This window comes from Panthera uncia, chromosome A2, assembly GCF_023721935.1.
Source record: "Panthera uncia isolate 11264 chromosome A2, Puncia_PCG_1.0, whole genome shotgun sequence".
NCBI lineage: Eukaryota > Metazoa > Chordata > Mammalia > Carnivora > Felidae > Panthera > Panthera uncia.
The window spans coordinates 59,937,843-59,953,077 of NC_064816.1; the positions used below are offsets into that span (position 1 = coordinate 59,937,843).

The 15,235-nt window shown below is 48.6% G+C and overlaps 1 protein-coding gene across 4 annotated transcripts in view; it reads right to left on the reverse strand.

Moving 5' to 3' along the window:
* Positions 1-46: 46 nt before the first annotated feature.
* The window catches only part of PKD1L1 (polycystin 1 like 1, transient receptor potential channel interacting), a 133,680-nt gene continuing 118,491 nt past the window's right edge, over positions 47-15,235 (reverse strand). Inside the window, exon 56 of one of the 4 annotated variants that reach the window (XM_049641208.1) lies at positions 47-1,440. The gene's annotated coding sequence lies outside the window, so the exon portion shown is untranslated. Of the gene's footprint in view, positions 1,441-3,723; positions 4,729-8,536; positions 8,776-8,801; positions 11,108-15,235 lie in introns of those variants that run through there. The other 3 variants (XM_049641206.1, XM_049641205.1, XM_049641207.1) reach the window with 3 other exon arrangements.

Below are 15,235 nucleotides of genomic sequence, written 5' to 3' on the forward strand. Positions count from 1 at the left end.
CTGGAGCCTGCTTCGGATTCTGTGTCTCCTCTCTCTCTGCCCCTCCCGCACTCGTGCTCTCTCTCCTCAAAACTAAACATTAAAAAATTTTAGAAATATTAAAATTTTCCTTTTTTCATTTGGGTCTCAAACACACAGGGAGCATACTCTTTTTTGTAGGTGACATAGGAATCTGGTTTATTTCCCCACATGTGACACCAATGGTCTCCTCCCTAGGAATCCCCCATGGACGTGTCAAATATCCATTCCATCACACAGATACCACTTTACCCGTTGCTTGCACTCAAAACCTCGCTCAGGGCTCTCCTGACTCTTGTATCTGAAGTCCAATCTGTTAGCAGAGTCTGACAGCTTAACCTTGACACAGACCCCCGCCAGCCCGACGACACTGCCACTCACACTCAACCACCCCCACCTTTTGCCTGGGTTAGTCTGTGGCCTCCCAGTCAGCCCTCCTCCCTCAACTCTTGCTGCCTACAGCTTCTTGTCCCTGCAGGAGCAGAGTGAGGCTTTTAAAAATATGCCTATCATGCCATTCCCTGCTCACACTCAGAATAAAATTTACAATTGTAACGCGTCCACAAGACTCCCCCGTGACCTGGTCGTTGGCGGTCTCCTCACCTACTTTCCTTCCCTGTCTCTCTCGCTCCTCCCCTCCCTGCCCCTTCTCTCTCTGTCATATGTTGCAGATGCACACGCTATCTCTCACGCACCGACTGGGCTCCCACCTCAGGGCCTTTGCACTTGCCATCTCTCTCCCCCAGGTAGGGGACGGCTTGCTCTAACCTCATTCAGTTTCTGATCAAATGTCACCTTGTCCAACAGGGCCTTGCCTATTCACCCTCTCTAAAATAAAACCCTTCCTGGGGCACCTGAGCGGCTCAGGCAGTTGAGCGTCTGATTCTTGATGTCAGCTCAGATCATGATCTCAGGGTTTGTGAGTGTGAGCCCCATGTCAGGCTCTGTGCCAACAGCTGGGATCCTGCTTAGGATTCTCTCCCTCTCTCTCTGCCCCTTTACCGCTTTCACACACCCTCTCTCTCTCAAACTAAACTAAACTATAAAATAAAATAAAAAATAATACAATAAAATTAAAATAAAATAAACAAAACCCTTCCTATCCCTTACTTGATTTTTCTTCATAACATTTTTTACTACCCATCGATGGATGTAGTATATCTTGTTTATTGCACGCCTCACCTACTGCAAGGCAAGCACCCCGAGGGCAGGCATTTTTGTTGGTTTTGTTCACAGACGGAACAGAGCATGGCACGGAATAGAGCCTTAAAACGTATGACGAATGGAGGACTTGAGTGCCTTGCCTTTTCTCCTGCGGAAAAGCAGGGTGTCTGCGACAGACGTAGTCGCGTGGCTTGGCGAGACGGTGTCTGTAGCGCCTCAGCACAGCCACGGCCGCCTTCACTCCTCCGTGCCTGGTGGCTAGAAAGAGAAAATGAGAAGAGATCTTACACTGAAACAAATTCCAAATCAACCTCAGTTACGCAGCAGTGGGAGAAATAAATCAGTATGATGAGCCGTCAGGATGGAAAAGCAGGTGGGCAGGTACATCCAGGGTAGGATTTCCGTGAACTCTAAGGCTCAGCCCGAGAGGCAGGATGGCACAGTGGTTCAATGCCGACTCCAGAAGCCCAGTGCCCGGGGCTCGTGTACCGCTCTACTCCCTTACAGCTGTGTGACCTAAGCCTTGACACAAAGGGAAGTACAAACAAAACCTACTCTTCAGGGTTGTATGAAGATTCAACTAGTTAATTTTTATTTATTTTCATGTTTGTTTATTTTTGAGAGAGCAAGAGAGAGAGCACAAGTGGTGGGGAAAGGGGCAGAGAGAGATGGAGACACAGAATCCAAAGCAGGCTCCAGGCTCTGAGCTGTCAGCACAGAGCCCAACACGGGGCTCGAATCCACAAACCGCAAGATCATGACCTGAGCCAAAGTCATATGCTTAACTGACCTCGTCACCCAGGCACCCCAACTAGCTAGTATTTACTTAAAACAACTCAGAACAGTGGCTGGCATGTGGCAAGCAATGCATATGTATAAATATGGTTTGTTACTATTCACTATCAACTAGAATTTCAAAGGCAAAAAACGAACTAGACAATATTTGCTATTCTTACTGTTAGGGGTTGAATTGTGTCCCCTCAAACTTCATATGTTGACGTCCCGCTCCCCGTTAGTACCTCAGAATGTAACCAAATTTGGAGATAGAACCTTTAAAGATGTGATTAAGGCCCTAATCCCATCTGACTGGCGTCCTTATAAGAGAAGGTCACGACACAGAGGGAGAGGATGGTGTCTATTTGCCCAGGAGAGAGGCCACAAGACAACCCGTCCTGACACCCTGACCTTGGACTTCCAGCCTCCAGCACCGCAAGGAAATCAGTTTCCACATAGGCCACATGGAATCTGTGGCACTTTGTTATGACTGCCCTAGCAAATGAACATACTACTAAAGATCTCTTATAATCAGACAAAAAAGTAAATATTTTTTCCAATTGAAAAATGGGCCAAGTGGGGCACCTGGGAGACTCAGTTGGTTAAGTGTCCAACTCTTAGTTTCAGTTCAGGTCATGATCTCACGGTTTGTGAGATCAAGCCCTGAATCGGGTTCTGCGCTGACAGTGTGGAACCTGCTTGGGATCCTCTCTCTCTCTCTTTCTCTGCCTCTCCCCTGCTTTTGTGCAAATGCGCTTTCTCTCAAAATAAATAAACATTAAAAAATTATAAAAAAGAAAGGTGGACCAAGTACGCGAACAACAACAAAATGGACTGCACACATAAAAAAATGTGTTTGATTTCACCAATAATCAAAGAAACGTGAGCTTCGACAGTGACCTACTAGTTAGCGCATCAGACTGATGGACACGGAAAGAAAGAGAACCCCCAAGCCAGGCCGCCGTCCTGGCTGGCAATCTTCCGGAACAATCTTCTAGGAGCACCACACAGCTAGTTATCAAAGCTTCACCTACAAAATGCATTTTTAGTTGGTGTTTTTTTCCCTAAGAATACAATTGGACACATAAGCACTCGTTGGCTCTGCCGATGTCCCGCCTGGCACAGAGGGCTCTGCCCTCGGCCGCACAGCATGTGCGGTGCCCAGGCCGCACAGACGTTCTGCTGGTTCTGGCTCACAGCCCTCCCCCGACACAGACGTGACTCTGTGCTAGGGTCAGGGAGGCCCCCGCCGCACTGGCTCAGGACCGCTATGTCCACGTAACTCTACTGGAGTGTGCTCTACCCGCGCCTTTGGAGTGTAAATCGCAGGTGCAGGACAGGAACACCTGCAGCGCCCCCTAGTGTCTCCTGGTGCCTCTTCATGACCAGGAGTCACCAGGCAGGTGAAGTGACTCGAAGAAAAGTCAGATCGGGGATGGGGGTGGGGCAGTCATGTGTGGGTGGGGTAATGTGTGGGTGGGACGTGTGGGGGTGGGACAATATATGAGGGTGGGGCAATGTCATGGGGATGGGACAATGTGTGGGTGGGGCAGTGTCATGGGGCTTAGGACAATGTAGTGTGGGGGTGGGACAATGTCATGTGGGGGTGGGATGCCATGGGGGTGGGACAGGTCATGGGGGGTGGGATAGCATCATGGGGGTGGGGCAATGTCATGGCGGTGGGACAGTGTCATGTGGGGGTGGGGCAATGTAGGGGGTGGGACAACGTCATGGGGGTAGGGTAATGTCATGTGGGGGTGGGACAACTTCACGGGGTGGGGGGGTGGAGGAGTCATCAAAAAATACTGTGGTTTACAGTTTGGTTTAATGAAGAAAATCTTTCTCTTACAAATAATAAAGCCCTTCCGTCTTTGATGTGCTGAGGTCTCTGATTCATAGATTCATAGATTTCCGGTGCATCTGAATCCAGAGCAGTGACACGGGCACGGAGGTGCTGCCGTAGGCCGTAATCCGGTGCACACATCGGTGACTTGACGCTCCCCTTTCATCGCATCTGCACAGGCTCCTCAGTCCCTGTGCGCTGGCCTCTCCTCCCTGACTGTCTTCCCCAAGTAGGAGGAGTCCTACTGACCTGGGCGGGGCCTCCCTCTTGGACCTGCCCTACCTGGGAGGCAAGACCATCACTGACCAGGGGAGGAGTTTTGCCCATACAACAAAATGGTGACCACATCATTTTAAACACGAGATAAGCTAACAAGCTGTTCTAGCAGTAATTAAATCAGGACACTTGTCCCGCAGAGAATCTCACAGCCTTAACTCAGTTAAATAACTTATCTGGTCTAAAGCAGGCCTCAAGTTCACCGTCGACCCTGCCCAGCACCGCAAAGATTTCCATTTATTTCTTAGGTGAGGGCAGCAAATGTGGGTCCAGAAGTAGGAGATATTGGACACCGCTGACAGATGTCCTGCCGTGAAGCAGCCGGCTGCACATCTGGTCAAGTGGGCAGAGTCGAAGTTACGTAGCAGTGCCTGTGGACAGCGAATTCCGTGGTCCTGGGCAGACTTGCTTTCCTTTGTCTGTTTTGGTCTGGAGTATGATGCCGTTCAGATGCCGGGAGCCTTTTGTGGCTAAAATCTGCGGATACGTGTTGCTTTCTCGGGAGCAGGCTGTCAGCTGGCTGGGCTGTGACATCAGCGAGGGGGGTTCCGGCTTCAGGCAGACCTTCTGAATCCCTCTCGGGTCCAGCCGATTCTCTGATCTCTCTTCCACCCACATTTCCTGCCGGTGTTCTCCCTGGAGGTATCTGGTTACTGACACAAACATATTACTCTGATCCCAAATAATCCTGAATTTTTGAGCTTCCAAGAATGACTGACTCTACAGAATCCACCATGGCGCAGCGTCCCCCCACCATCTGCGTCGTGGTACAACAGAAAGCGGCGGAAACAGATGGTGTGGGGCCCAAGATGGGGCTGGATCTCATCAGGCAGAAATCAGAGCACTCAGGATGGTCACCCCCTGGAGGGTGTCAGACACCTTCGTGCTCTGGAACTTTTTCCCTGAAAAGATAATTGAGGCACAGGATAAACCATGGGCCGGGCCAGAGGAAGGAGGTGCTGGAAGCAGCTTGGGATGTAATGCGCATTTCTGATGGGGGTCACTCTCTTGTCTGCTAGAAAAAACACGACATTTTCTATTAGTTTTAAAGCATCATTTGCATTTATGTTAGTTTTGCGTGTTTTGATAACCTTATTTTTAAATTAATTTTTTTTTTTTACTTTTGAGAGAATTGTAGATACATGTGCAATTGTAAAAACGTGTAGAGACCCCACGTACGTTCTACCCGGCTTTCCTCAATGACAGCATCTTGCACAACCACAGGACGATCTCAACTTGGATGTTACATCTGTACAGTCAAGATACTGAACGTTTCACCCCCTGGGTCCCTCCTGCTGCCCTATTCCTGCTGCACTGTGTGCCCCCTACTCGTCCGGATCTGCTGTGGTCCATCCCTATGATGTTGCCATTTAAAGCATGTTTGAACAGAAGCGCAGAATATGTAACCTTTGAGCATGGCTCTTGCACTGGGTATAATTCCCTGGAGACTCACTCAGGTTGCTGCACGCATGGATAACGGTCCTCTTCATTGCTGCATAGTATTCCACAGCAGGCAATGCCCCTGCAGTTTACCTGGTCAGTCAGTGAATAGATACCGGGAGGTTTCCCGTAGTGGTATTTAAAACAAAGCTGCTGGGAACGTGCATGCACAGGGTTTTGGGTGAATGCCAGTCTCCATTTTTCTGTATCATTTTGGTACCATTTCCAGATTGTAAGTTTTCGTATATCATTTTATAAGACATTGCTTGTTTCACAGAGGGGCTGTGCCACTTACATGCCCACCAGCGATGGATGAGAGGCCAGGTCTCTGCATCCACGGCCCCATTAATTGTCACTACTTGGATCTGAGCCTTTCTTATGGGTGCGGAGTGACACCTCACTGTGGTCTCGCTCTGCATCCCGCTGGTGGCCACTGACACTCACATCTTCTGCTGAGTTCCTGAACATTCTCTTCCGTGAGATGTCCGTTCCTGGTTTGGTCCATTTTCTAATGGGGTTATTTGTAATTTACTGTTGTGTTCTGAGAATTCTTTATATATTCAAATACTAGTTCTTTGTTGAACGTGCAGTTTGCAGGCATTCATCCTCTTCACAGGGTCGCTCATGGAACAAAGCTTTTCATTTTGCTCTTACAGATCAGGCTGATTTGCTTCTTTGCTTTTTCTCTTTTCAAAAATGTTACAGTTTCGTATTTTCCATTTAAGACCCATTTCAAGTTAATTTTTGTCTAAGGTGTGAGTGACTTCAAGCACTATTTCTCTCTCTTTTTTTCTTGCTTCTGGATGTCCAATCATACCAGCACCACTGCTGAAAAGGCTGTTCTCCCCCCACTGAATTATTTTGCACTTCTGTCAAAAGTTGGTTGGGTCTGTTTGCGTGGCTCTATTTCTGGGTTCTCTGCTTTATTTCCATGGTCTGTGTGTCTGTCCCTCTGCCCCCCACACCATTCTGACTACCCCCTACTGGCATGGCCATCCCTGTCTGCTGACCCAGCATCCAAGAAATCAGCCACCTGCGAGGATTATGAATTTCATCATCCGCAGCTTTCGGGAAGGAAAAGTGCTCACCGTCTGCAGGGCACTGGGCATGCTGAGGTCGCTCCAAGGTCAGCTCACATTCCTGAAATTTGATGATCACTTTTCCTTGCTCCTGGCCTGACAACAGGGCCAGGAAGACAGTCACAAGGAAATGTAAGTTAGGAAGGAGTCCCTGGCCAGCACAGGTCTCTGGAAAATGATTCAGCTCAGCTTACTGCAGAGAAAGCTTTCCTAAGGCCTCTACCTTTCTGAGGCCAAAGCCTGTGTTTTAGTGCTTTTTAGCCAGTTCTGTTACACAGACAATCCACAGTAGCAGGAGCCATCAGGGTGACGGTGGTCAGCCCTACAACAGGGCTCCCGATCCCAGAGATTTCCATAGCTTCCTTCCACATTTATTTTTTTAAGTTTATTTATTTATTTTGAGAGAGAGGGAGAGAGCGCAAATGGGAGAGGGGCAGAGGGAGAGAGAGAATCCCAAGCAGGCTCCGTGCTCAGCGTGGAGCCTGACACGGGACTCGAACCCACAACCCTGGGATCATGACCTAAGCCCAAATCAAGAGTTAGACACTCAATGGACCGAGCCACCCAGGCGCCCTCTACATTTACCTTAATTCTGAGTGTCCAATAAATTCCCACACGGGGGCAGCGAGTGGTGACGTTCTTGGGTCAGGCACGCTCACGGCGCTTGCTGTAATTAAGACGCTTCCTCTTCCATCCGAGAAAGACCCAGGGGATGCCAGCCAGGGAGGCTCTAGACCCTGCTCTTCCTCTCCCCTTGGTCCCACTGCAAACTACCTGCTTTGCCCCTGGATGTCACAATGCGGGAAGAGCTCCTCAGGACACGTCACGAGTGGGAAGACCCCCTGTGAACTTCCACACTAGAATCTACCACGGTGGACGCTCATTTCCAAGCCGATGGGGAACGGGCTGAGTCCTTACTCATGGTGAGGAGCACAGACACCCATGTGGTGTTTTTTTTTCAATGTTTATTTTTGAGAGAGAGAGACTGAGCATGAGCAGGGGAGGGGCAGAGAGAGAGGGAGACACAGAATTCAAAGCAGCTCTGGGCTCTGAGCTGTCAGCACAGAGCCCGACGTGGGGCTCGAACTCATGGACCGTGAGATCATGACCTGAGCTGAAGTTGGACACTCAACCAACTGAGCCACCCAGGCGCCCCAGTACACCCAAGTGGTGTTAAGGAGAGGCCCACTCGTGCTCCTATTTTAAAGAATTCACTTTTGGTTATTGCCTGATTTTCTTCAGAGCCAAAGAACTCAGATGATTCATTTATTCTATGGTTTTTATGATCATCAACATGTCCCAATATGTAAACACCTGTCCTGTGAGGCCTCCCCACAGGAGAATCTATGCCGAGGAAAAAAGAGGAAGTTTGTGAAGTTTTTGAGGATTTGGTTTTTCTTTCATCACATCAGCGGGATTAAATTTCGCAAAAAGTTGAAATTAACTAAAATGATATAACCCTTGTCTTTGAATATCTACAGTTGCTTAAAGGTCTTCGCGATGGGTCCCCCACCAAAAGGTGGGGTGCCAATTCCAGTGCCCGCAAATGTGACCTCCCTCTGAAGATGATCGCATTAGATGACGTCATGACAGGGGGAGCCTGGGTGGCTCAGTTGGGTAAGCGTCTGACTCTTGATCTCAGCTCAGGTCATGATCTCGCAGTTTGTGGGTTCGAGCTTGGCATTGGGCTCTGTGCTGACAGCATGGGGCCTGCTTGGCATTCTCCCTCCCTCCCTCCCTCCCTCTCTCTCTCTCAAAAGTAAATAAATAAACCTAAAAAGAAAAAGACGAGGTCACGAGGGTGGGGCCTGACCCAAGGTGACTGTGTCCTTATAAAACAGGGAATTTGGACCCAGTGACACCCCCATCTCAGATTCCAGGACTCCCACGCTATTACATGATACATTTGTGTTTCTGGGACTTTGCTGCAGCCACCCTGGCAAACAGGTGCAGTATTTTACTTATTATTTTGGGAAATAACTGTAGTTTGAAAGACTCCAAGCTAACACAGAAACTTCTCGAGAAGAAAGGCGGCTGATGGTGAAGTTTAGTCTTGAGGAATTCAACCTTCTTGGCTCCCACTATGAGATCGTTTGGTTCAAGTAAATAAATGATGTTTTCATAGCAACACAGAAGTCCTGGTTTATATCCAAGTGTCTCCGGTGCTGCTCTAGCACACATCTAAATAAAAAAAAAAGGATTAACAATAATATTTCAGCTTTGCTGGAGCTCTGTCTGCCAGGAAGGAATGAATCAACCCCAACAACAACAGTCCATCCTGTGAAGTTATCGTGGGCAGACTTCATATAATCCTGAAAGCAGAGGAAATTTATCTCTGAAGTCTGTCTGTCTGAATATTTCTGTCTGGTTCTTTCCACTTCTAATATATTACACATTTGTAAATCACTTCTGAATAGTTCTCCTAAACTTAATTAGCTTTTCTTGTGATGCCAATGGAAGGGAAAAATTCCAAGACAGGCGTGGAGAAGAGTTTAGAAAAAACAAAGCTAATCGCACCCGTAACTGGGACTCCAGCGTTTGGTCATCTTGCCATTGAGTGATTCAACAGAGCCTTTTTGTTTATTTTTTATTTTTTTAAGTACTCTCTCTGCCCAGCATGGGGCTTGAACACAGGACCCCGAAATCCAGAGTCCCACGCTCCACCAAGTGAGCTGGCCAGGTGCCCCAAAGCTGTTCATTTGGGAATCATCTCGAACGTCACAAAGAGGAATAAGAACAGTTCACTTGAGCACCCCTACACCTTTACTCAGAATCACGTGTTAACATTCTGCCCTATTTATTTTCCCTGTTTCTAGTAGCTTCCTTTTGCCAATAACTGATTACTCCGTATTTGCCGAGCACTGGGCCCTGTAGGAAGCCCTGAGGTGAGACACCGCTCACGTGCAGACGAGCAGGGATGATGGGTCCCATCAGCCAAATCCAGGAGCCATCTCGTCCTCATGTATCGAGTGAATCTTGGGAATTACGGGGAAGTACGTTCTTCCTGGGAAACCTCATTTTATTGCTTTACTTTAAAGATTTTATTATTTTTTAAAGTCACCTCTGCACCCAGGGCGGGGCCCTAACTCAGGACCCCAAGATCAGCAGCCGTGTGCTCCACCGTGCGAGCCAGCCCGGTGCCTCGACGCCTCACTGTAATCCAGTGTCTACATCATTGATGGCTGCTCGTGGCTTCCAGTGAAGAGACATGTCATGTGCCAGATCCAGGTAGGACAAAAGTCGCTCAGAACTTTGCCCCGAATTCTGAGACTTGTATTTTCCAGGTTCCAGGAAGACTGCCTTCTCGGTGGACCCCCGCCCCCAGGCCCTGAACTGCGCCCCGCACAGCACTGCCTGCCAGGTGAATGAAAACCCGGCTGAGTGACTGTGTAGCAAGCCCGGGCACAACACGGCACATGTGGGCACAGCAGGTCCTTCTCTGAGAGGCCCCTGGAGAGCCTCCTTCACAGGACAGGACACAAGATGTCAGGAGGACAGGTCGCCGTTCAACGCCCACCCAGCCCACGGTTAAAACCCAATCCTACCCCGCAGGTGTGTGACTACCCATACATCCTGTGTGTTCAGGCCGAGCAGTATTTCCTTAAACTTTTCATCACGTGTTTTCTTCTCAAGGATTTGAGTTTCGCATGTTCGGATATTTGGGATCGTGAATCAGGAGGACAGTGTTTATAGAACCCAACTGTCATCACAGAAAGTCCTGGATGTGAGGGGGAAGCTCAGGTCATTTCCTGGACAGGTGTCTGTGACACTTGTAGGCCACCCATGTTAAAGAGAGTCAAGCCTTCTACATACCTTTTAGGATGGCCCACAGACTGGCAAAGTTCGGGGAAGACGTGGAAAGGAGGTCCACCCTTTCCATGGCTCCCTGTGTCCTGACCATCCCTGACTCACGCGGCGCACACACAAACCTCTCTGAAAGCAGAGGCCGTGGGGGATCGGGCACCAGCCCCCATCGTACACCCACATCCACGGTCACCAGTACCCAGATGTGGAAAGCGAGCTCAGATTTTCCACAGCTACACCAACTGCCTAATTCCCCTCCTGGCAGGTGGGTGCTAATGAATTACACTTCTTTCCTTCTTTTAAAAAGGACCAAAACTGCTCAGGCAGACTATAACCTGCGGTCAGGACATTCCTGACTTTCTAGATGCTCCTGCCTTGCTCAGCCATATTCATAAAAGTGAATCAAGAGGAAAATACATAGGAAAAACCGTTCTGGCATCTCTAAATTGCATTGAAGTCTCGGTGGCCCGGCTACTCCTGTAAAGCAGCGTGTCCCAGGGGGGTGGGGTGATGAGGCCTGTGCATCAGGAAGCATTTGGGGCAGAGGCGTCCTGCTCCATAAGAAGCACCTGCTAGTGTGCCGCTGTCCTCAGGGCCTGACGGACACGGCTGGCGAGAGGGAGCGCTGCGACACTGTACGGTCGCCCAGCAGGTGAGGAGGACAGCGGCAGAGGCGGGCAGCCCCACGGCAGTTCACGGCACTGAGTCACTGCGAGAAGACAAGGGACAGTGTGATTTGCAGGTGGCTTTGGTAGTTCCAGGCATCCAATCCTTCCAGTTTATAAAGATACGAATCTTAATTATTAATGGCTGAGATGAAAACCAGCTGGTCCGAGGTTAGGAAATTCAAGCGGGTTGTTTCCTCAGATCACATCATACAAAAGAGGGTCTGTCCCGTGCCGTCCGGCCTGCTCGGCTGGTTTCAGTGCCGAGCACATTCCTGGTTCCGTCCCACTCCAGGCCAGCTGGTCACAGCGCAGAAACGTGAGAGCCACAGGCACCCTGCGCCTCTGATGGCGTTCAAGTGCGATTATCTTGAACCTCAGGAAGTCGGTGTGAGTGACCACGTGAGAGCCACAGGCACCCTGCGCCTCTGATGGCGTTCAAGTGCGATTATCTTGAACCTCAGGAAGTCGGTGTGAGTGACCACGAGCTGTGCCCATATGAGGACTCACAACAGGCTGTGCTGTGTGCACGGAAGACTAGCGACCACGTCCTAAGTGCAGCTGTGAGCTATTAAATATATACCCAAGGTAAGCGCCTCCAGGGATGGGAGGAGATAAATCCCTTAAAAGTGATCCTAGGAGACTTCAGAACTGACAACCTCCCCTTGTCCTTGCCTCGGTGGGAATGTTTGGGACGTTGTACCATCATACAAAGAACCAGCTCTTGACTCAACATACAGTCTTACTTCTTTGATTATATCAGTTAGGAGTGTGTTTTAAAAATTAGGAATGGGGAAGCCTAGATGGCTCAGTCGCTTAAGCCTCCAACTCTTGGTTTCAGCTCAGGTCATGGTCTCATGGTTCGTGAAATCGAGCCCTACGTCGGGCTCTGTGCTCGCAGCACAGAGCCTGCTGGGGATTCTCTCTCTTCCCTCTCTGCCCCTCCCACACCTGTTTGCATGCTATCTCTCAGTCAAAAACAAATAAGTAAACTTAAAAATAAAAATATAAATTAGGAATGGATGTTGAATTTCATCAACTGCAGTCATGGAGAAAATCAAATGGTAGTGTCTGCCATTTCTTTGTGAAGTCACTAATCTGGTTTCTAATATTTAGACCTTTCTTCTCCTGGTTTAAAACTCCTATATGATCATGGCATTTTCTTTTCATCCGATGCTGGATTCTGTTTGCCAGTGTTTTCTGTTTCCCGTTTGGTCGTTGATGCCACGTTCTTTGTAAACATCTCTTATGTCGCTCTGATTGGCATATACATGTCAGCTCCAGGTGTGAGGCACAGGGATCAGATATTTGCACGTGTTGCAAGATGGTCGCCACGAAGTCTAGTTAATATCTGTCACCACACATTATTGCAGAATGTGTCTTCCTTGCAGAGAGAAGCTTTCAGATTTACTCTCCGTAGCAACCAGACATAAACACGGTGTTGTAACCGGGGTCGCCTTCGCATCCTCAGGACTCCTTTCTCTTAAAATGGAACTTCGTACCTTTGACCCCTGCACCCATTTTGCCCCCACCCCCCTGCCTCTGGCAACCACCGATCTGTTCTCTGTGCCCATGAGGTTGGGTTTTTGTTCTTGTTTTGTTTTCAGATTCCACATGTAAGTGAGATCATACAGGATTTGTCTTTCTCTGTCTGACTTACGTCACTCAGCGTCTTGCCCCAAATGTGGCAAATGGCAAGACTGCATTCCGGTTTTAAGTAATCGCCTCGCATGGGATTTGAACTTACACCCCGAGATCAAGAGTCACATGCTCTACTGACAGAGCCAGCCAGGTGCCTGGCAAGATTGCGTTCTTAACCACGATCATGACCTCCAACCACAACAATCTTCTTCTGAGAGAACACTAATTCCCAAAGCCCTGTTTTATGATTTCTAGATACCTGCTTCCAGGGAATCAGGATCAGCATGCACTGGGCATCATGCTGGAACGCAGCCTCACTGCCCTGTCCACTGGGACACCACCAGCTGCAGGAGGGAGGGGCAGGAGTGTGCTCTCTCCACTGTTTTTTCACACCGCGCAGGATGCTAAGCCCACTCAGTGTAGACGTGAGTTGAATATTTACTTGTCCATCTTACAAAACTGATCTCAAATCAGACTTTAATGTGCTTCATGTATTTTGGAAATAAACTTGATTTATCTGCTTTTTGATTTCCTCAATGATAAAGAAGTTAGATGTAACTCAAAGCAACTTTTTAATAGAATTGTTCTATCCAATTCTCTGGCATTCCAGGGTGTGAAGTGCAAAGGACAGTCCTGGCTGAACCCAGCAGCGGTCACACACAACATCTCAATCTCTCGGCCCCTTTCTCCCCCATGACAAACCGTGAGGGGCTCTGTGGACTCCGGCTTCGCCCCAGCTACTCAGACACCCACATATCCTCAAGGGGAGTCAAAGAAGAGCCCCCACCCCTGAAGGCCCCCCCCCCCCCCCCGCCCCCCCCCGGGGCCCCCCCCCCCCCCCCACTGCCAGTGGCACACAGAGCCCGCAAACTTCCGGCCCTCCTTCTGTAGGAGACGGGGTTCCACATTTTGGGCAATACGTGCCTGTGGCTCCCGGAAGCCTTGGTTCCATCAGTAGGGTTCACTGTTACAGGGTTTTATTGGTTGAGATTTTTTGGTATCAACATCAGTAAGACTGGCATGTGGTGGTTTTGTCTTTTTAAGTTAGACACTTGTGCCCAGTTTTGGTATCAGTGCATTACTTTGCTCTATAGAAGCACATCTGGAAGCTTTCTCTGTCTCTGTGATCTGGAACAGTTCAGAGAACATCCTGAACTTAAGTGTTTTTTAAGTCTGGTGAGATTTCTACCATCTGGGCCAAGGTGCCTTTGGAAGAACTGTTTCCCTCACTGCTTAAGGTTTCTGCGTGACTCGAGTTTGGTGCAGGAGTACCGAGGGCCATTCTCGGGCTCCAAGTGTTTCAGAATTCACTTAATTTCCATAAAGTAACTTTCACTTTCTCAGTTTTATTTTGTACATTTAATGTACTTTCTTCCATCGCACTTTGCTGTATGTTAGCTAATAAGGTATCTACTTGTTTTTTTTTTAATTTTTTTTAACGTTTATTCATTTTTGAGACAGAGAGAGACAGAGCATGAACAGGGGAGGGGCAGAGAGAGAGGGAGACACAGAATCTGAAACGGGCTCCAGGCTCTGAGCTGTCAGCACAGAGCCCGACGCGGGGCTCGAACTCACGGACCGTGAGATCATGACCTGAGCCGAAGTTGGACGCTTAACCGACTGAGCCACCCAGGCACCCCTCTACTTAATTGTTAAGTAGAGATTCATCTTGGGTCATTTTTTGCTGCTGATTTAATTAAATTGCATTTTCATTTTTACAGATTTCTTCCTCTTGTGTGGCTTGGTTTGTGCAGGCACGTGCGTGTGTGTGCGTGGATGCGTGTGCGCCTGTGCACGTGCACGTTTCCCTGACGATTTCACTTGAAGACGTACTTTTATTTGCTGCCGCTCAGTAGCATCAGCCCTATTTTCCCCTGAGCACTGATTTAGCAGTACACGTTGTCCTTCGTTCTCTCTAAAGTCTAGAAATAATAACGTTAACCTTACGGTATGAGTGAATACAAATGCATAAAGTTGTATTTCTTCTGAACTCTGGACTGAACCTCCCATTATTTTATGTGACGAAGACAGTAAGTGGCATCTGTCCTTTCTTAATAGATTGTTTTTCTTCTAAGTTCCCCACACAACTTAATTCCTATTCTGTAAAAATTATGCTTTTCCTACCATTTGCCCAATTTTCTACTGACATGCACATTTAAACAGGTTTTTTCTTTTAGGGGTGCCTGGGGTGGCTCAGTCGGTTAAGCATCTGACCTCGGTTCAGGTCTGTGAGTTCGAGCCCCACGTCGGGCTCTGTGCTGACAGCTCGGAGCCCGGAGCCTGCTTCAGATCCTGTGTCTCCCTCTCTCTCTGCCCCTCCCCCGCTTGTGTGCGCGCTCTCTCTCAAAAACAAACAACAAAACATTAAAAAAATAAAAGAATAAAAAATAAAAGTATCTCATTTTGCTGAGTGTTCTCAAATTTGCCACCTGTATCCTTCAGTCTCTCTTGTGAATTCATTTTTCTTTTGCTCGGCCTGTGTTTCCGGCCATCTGCTCCTTTTCTTTCCTCAACTCTGTCAATTTCTCCTT